This window comes from Molossus molossus, unplaced genomic scaffold (assembly GCF_014108415.1).
Source record: "Molossus molossus isolate mMolMol1 unplaced genomic scaffold, mMolMol1.p scaffold_m16_p_1, whole genome shotgun sequence".
Lineage (NCBI taxonomy): Eukaryota > Metazoa > Chordata > Mammalia > Chiroptera > Molossidae > Molossus > Molossus molossus.
The window spans coordinates 114,768,059-114,773,095 of NW_023425344.1; the positions used below are offsets into that span (position 1 = coordinate 114,768,059).

At 48.9% G+C, this 5,037-nt stretch overlaps 1 pseudogene; it reads right to left on the reverse strand.

Moving 5' to 3' along the window:
• Positions 1-2,645: 2,645 nt before the first annotated feature.
• Positions 2,646-4,582, reverse strand: LOC118636434 (annotated as a pseudogene).
• Positions 4,583-5,037: the final 455 nt, after the last annotated feature.

Here is a 5,037-nt window from a genome sequence, read left to right on the forward strand (position 1 = left end):
GGTGGGAGGGGGCGGGAGTGGGAAGGAGGGGGTCAATGGGGGAAAAATGTGGAACATCTGTAATACATTTTACATCCAACAATAAAGATTTAAAAAACAAAAAACAAACAAACAAAAACTCCCAAATGTATTCTCCTTTTCATTTTTTTCATGATAAAGACTGTTTATTTAATAGAAAACATGAAAATAAATGGTAAAACCCTGAAGCTAATTACATTAAAATATGGAAAATTAGGGATAATTTCCATAACCATTAAAATTGAACAATGTAAATAAAATAATTAACATAAATACAACAGAGTAAGAGACTAAATTATTGTATTCTTACAACATTTAAGAAACCACACAAAAATAACTATGAATATCATTAAGAAAACATGGAAATTGGGGGTGGAAGGGATTGAATAATTATGCAAAATTAATAGCCTTTTTCCATAGGTTAAATATCAAGTTAGAAATAGGAAGAAATTAGCCCAGCCAGTGTGGCTCAGTGGATTGAGTGTTGTCCCATGGACTGAGAGGTCCTGGTTTGATTTCCAGTCAGGGCACATGCCTGGGGTTGTGGGCTCGAGCCCCAGTAGAGATCCCTAGTAGAGGGTGCAGAAGGCAGTCAATTGATGTTTCTTTCTCATTGATGTTTCTATCTCTCTCTCCCTTTTTCTCTAAAAAAATCAATAGAAACATTTTTTTTAAATAGTAAGAAATTATTATTCACCATAGTAACAAAAAAGAAAATATTTAGGAATAAATAAAATGAGAAAAGTATAGGTCTGAAATGGAGAAAACTATAAAATCTTACTTAAGGACATAAAACAAGACAAAATAAATGAGAAAAAAATATTCCTGGATGGGAGGATAAATATCATAAAAATACCAAATTATCCCAATTTTTTTTTCCCCCCTAGGGAGCTTTAGCCTTTAATAATCAGTCTTCTCCTTTACAAAATGAGCTCCAATGTTCTATAAAAGACCATCCTTTGACATCTCCTGGACACCCACAAGGCCCAAGCACCTACTTTTGAAGGAATCATGTGGTGCTCAGGTGGTGTAGACAGGGTGCTCAAGCCACACTGTTGTTCTGTAGAACTTACGTTATGCACAAGCCAGGGGGCGAGTACAAGTCATGCTCCTATGAGGCAGTGGGAAGCCAAGTGTCCCCTTTGATGATGGAAGTGAGCTTTAAGGGGCTGCTGAGTCCCTCAGTGCTGTGTTCATGGTTCAGGGACTGCTCCGATCTAAAGTTGGACTGTTTTGGCCCTAGAGGGCCAAGACTCGGTGGCTCTTCTGTCCTTTCACAGGGAGCATCTTTCAGGTGGCTGCTGTGACTGAGGTCCCTGACATAAGCACCCAAGCACGGCCTGTGGTGGGGCTAGGACACTAATTGAGCTGCTGCTCGCGTGTTTTGCAGTGTGATAAAGGGCATTCCTGATTTGGAAACTTTGATTTCTTTCCTCTTCCTAAGTTGTAGGTATTTCCATAATGGGCCTCCTGGGAAGTGCAAATTAGTCTGGTTTTCTCTTTTTAGACACTTCCATCTCAGGAACACAAGCTGGAAATGTAAGCGGACCCTGACTCCCGGATTCCAACAGGCGAAGCACCTACATCAGACGCTGGGAAGGGGGCCTCGAGGGCTGAGGTCTCGGCATCAACCCCCTGCCTCCCACAGGCCTGTGCGTGAGCCATGACTTGTGGGGGCCCACTTCACAGAATGATCTCCTGGGAAGGCGGGTCCACCGCCACAGCCACTGCTTCCTGCGTCATGGCTCCACATGTGCGGCTCACTCCCGCCATTCTTCCCCAGGCCAGCTGAGGCCAGACTCTTCTGGGCTTGGTTCACAGACTCTGCCCTTTTTCCCATCAGGGTTTCAATTATTCCTTTTGGGGTGCTCTCAGTTTTTGAGTGGAATGGAGCAGAGGGAGGGGACAGGAGGATATTCCAGATGTGATTAGCGCAGGAAAAGGCCCAGCAGTGAGAACGGCACCTGGAGCGTGTGGGCAGAAACCCATTTGTATACAGAGGGTCAGAAGGAGGGGCCAGTTCAGGGTGAGAAGAACAACATGGAGTCTCCCCAGACCGGGCCTCTGGGGCAGGAACATTTTGTCTAGTGAGGCCAACTGTGACACAAAGGTCAAAGATGGTCTAGACAGAGACTCGGGCTTGGGAGGGGAGCAGCCTTGTGCCACCCAGTTCATTTCCTTCATTTTTCAGGTGAGGAAAACTGCAGTCCAAAGAGGGAACATGGCCCCTCGAAGTCACATACTGGTTAGTGGCAGAGCCAGGATTTCTGATGCCCCAGTGAACCTCAGCAGCCTCCCTGCCTGCACAACCTCTGTCTTGCCTCCAGTGACAGGAAAGTGTCCTTGAAACCCACTGGTGCTGAGCATGCACAACTCAGCATTACCAGGGACACTGTGGAGTGGAACAGAGGTGTGGGGGGTGGCCTGTATCTACACTATCTGTTGATGGGAATGTGGTCAAGCCTCTTAACCCCTCTGGGCTTCAGTTTCTTAATCTGTCCACTGGGCTGATAACAACACTCACCTCTCGGGGCTGTGTGAGGATATAATGAAATGATACAGACACCCATGGTAAATATTCAGATCATATCAACATATTTTCAAATACAGCTGACTTGTTAGTGTGGTTAAATGTACCATAAATAGGCATTCAATGGATTTTTTTTTTTTTTTTGCTTTACTGTTTCAACTCGGTAAAAACTAAAAGGTGAATATGCCTGTGGTCTTACTACATATTCCAGTGCAATGAGCAACTTTGGGGGAAGGGAGAAAGTCTTCTATCTAAAAAAAGTATTACCCAGGAGTGGGAACACATTAAGCTATGATCACCCACTAGTAGCTGAGCCTAATGAGCGTCTACAGGGAGCTCCAGCTGGCACCCAGCAGGCCCGGGATGCAGATGGGTAACATTTGCGGGGTGAAGGAGCTGCCAAAAGCTCTGCCCTCCATCCCGCCGTACACACACACACACACACACACACACACACACACTCATAGGGAGGAAGTGGCAGGGCGCGGACATAGCTGGCACATGGGGGAGGTGGGGTTGCGGTGTGGGTGGGTGGTGAACCCCTGCATGAGCATGAAGACTCAGGGCCCCACAGTGGCTGTCATGCCCGGGGAGAACCGCTCATCACAGAATCTCCTCAGGAAGGAAGTCTTCCCTACGGCGGAGTTGCCCACAAACACAATTTTGAAGAGCCGGTCTGGGGTGAAGGGAGAGCCTTCCTCCTTAGACAGAGCTTCTTTCCCAACAGGCTGCCCTCGGGGAGATGTGGGCATGAGTTCCAGCTGAGAATGTCAGGCCTGCTGGCTTTGGCCTTCCACCCCCTGATCAGAGACCTCCCCCTCTTCTGGGCATCTGCTCAGCGGCTGCTCAAAGCTGCCATACAGGAGCTGGGGCAGGAGGTCTTCTTCAATGGAGATGATTCTGCGGAGCACCCGGGGCAGTGGACCCTCAGCCCCTGACTCCCTGGTTCCTGGCTCCTCTTCTGTAAGCGAATACCCACTCAGGCCCAGGGAGCTTCTCCTCCTCAGCATGCCAAACACTTCTTCCTCCTCTGACTGGCTTCTAAGGATCCCTCCCTCTGCTGTCCATATACTTGCCTGTCACAGAGCCAGATCTCTGCTTCCAGCTTGCCTTGGCAGCAGCGGTGCTCGACTTGGCTGCCTTATTTTTCTGAAAACATATGTCCCTTTCATCCCGAAGGTGCTTGTTCCTTTCCCTCAGGAACTCCAGCTGCTTCAGGAGCCGCTGACTTCTGCTGCAGACTCTCTGTCACGTGGTGCACTTCCATCTCCTTCTCCTGGTGGAGCGTGCAGGCCTCGTGCTGGAGGTTTTCCAGCTGTTGCTGGGCATCCTGCAGCTCCTGGGAGGTCCGCTCCAGCTCCTGGGCCAGCTCCTGATTGATGAGTCTCAGCTTGGTGTTCTCAGCCTTGGTTTCGTGCTTGTCATTATGCAGGGCTGTGCACTGGCCTTCCAGCTGCTTCTGCTTCTGGGCGAGCTGCTCCAGCTCCTGCTCCTGCTCCTTAGACAACAGCTTGTGCTCCAGTTCCTGGCTGCAGGCCCGAAACCTGTCTGTGTCTTTCACGAGAAACTGCTCCTTCTCACTTTTTATTTGCTGTTCCATCTCCTCATAGAGATGCTGGATTTTTTTATCATAAGCAGCGATTTTCCTCAAACCCTTACTGAGAACGTATCTTGACTCTCAGAGCAGGAGTAAAATCAGGAGTAAGGCTGGAACGGCACCCCAGGATACCTATTTTTTTATCCTCACCCAAGGACATTTTTCCATTTTTTTATTCAGATGGAGCAGGAGGGAGAGAGAGGAAGAGACAGAAAGAAACATCGACATGAAAGGGACACATCGAGTGGCTGCCACCCACAAGACCCAACCACGGCTGGGGACAAACTGCAGCCAAGGTACATGCTCTTAGTGGGAACCGAAACCGGGTCTCTGTGGACTGCAGGCCAACGCTCTAACCGCTGAGCAAAACAGGCCAGGGCACCCCAGTGTACCTTTTGCAGGCTGATACATTCTGGAAGGACAAGCTGGAGCTGCATTTCTCGAAATGTGGTCTGTGGGCTGCCTTTTATCCCAATTTAACAGATAAATTCAATGCAATTTCAATCTGATTTGGACCTGTTCAAAATAATTAAATTCCGCCCTGGCCAGTTTAGCTCAGCGGTTAGAGCATCGGCCCACGGACCAGAGAGGCCTGGGTTCAGTTCCCGCTAAGGGCATATACCTCAGTTGAAGTTTGTCCCCGGCCCCAGCTAAGGTCATGTGGGTGGCAACCACTCGATGTGTCTCTCTCACATTGATGCTTCTCTCTCTCTCTTCCTCCCTTTCTCCCTCCTGCTCTATCTGAAAATAAATGCAAAAGTGTCCTTGGGTGAGCCCTGGCCGGTTTGGCTCAGCGGTTGGAGCGTCCGCCTGCGGTCCGGAGAAACCCGGGTTCGGTTCCCGCTAAGGGCATGTACCTCGGTTGCAGTTTGTCCCCGGCCCTGGTTGGTCG